This window comes from Protobothrops mucrosquamatus, unplaced genomic scaffold, assembly GCF_001527695.2.
Source record: "Protobothrops mucrosquamatus isolate PMUCROS unplaced genomic scaffold, P.Mucros_1.0 scaffold5110, whole genome shotgun sequence".
In the NCBI taxonomy this organism is placed as follows: domain Eukaryota; kingdom Metazoa; phylum Chordata; class Lepidosauria; order Squamata; family Viperidae; genus Protobothrops; species Protobothrops mucrosquamatus.
In genome coordinates this window covers 68,012-68,362 of record NW_015390985.1, presented here as the reverse complement: position 1 = coordinate 68,362, position 351 = coordinate 68,012, and positions in this window count along the sequence as shown.

Here is a 351-nt window from a genome sequence, read left to right as displayed (position 1 = left end):
CTGTGAATGCTCCAACACTGGAGGTTTTTAAGAAGAGACTGGACAGCCATTTGTCTGAAATGGTATAGGGTTTCCTGCCTGAGCAGGGGGTTGGACTAGATGACCTCCAAAGTCCCTTCCAACATCATCATCATCATCATCATCATCATCATTTTATTTATTTATTTATTTATTTATTAATTTAATTTATACCCCGCCCTTCTCCTCATGGGACTCAGGGCGGCTAACAGCCTCATAAAAACTACAATACAAATACAATAATTAAAAGCCGAATTAAAAAGAAATATTTAAACAGGCCGATCATTAAAATTGTCCTTAAAAATCCCCTAAAAAACCCCGCTAAAATTCCCT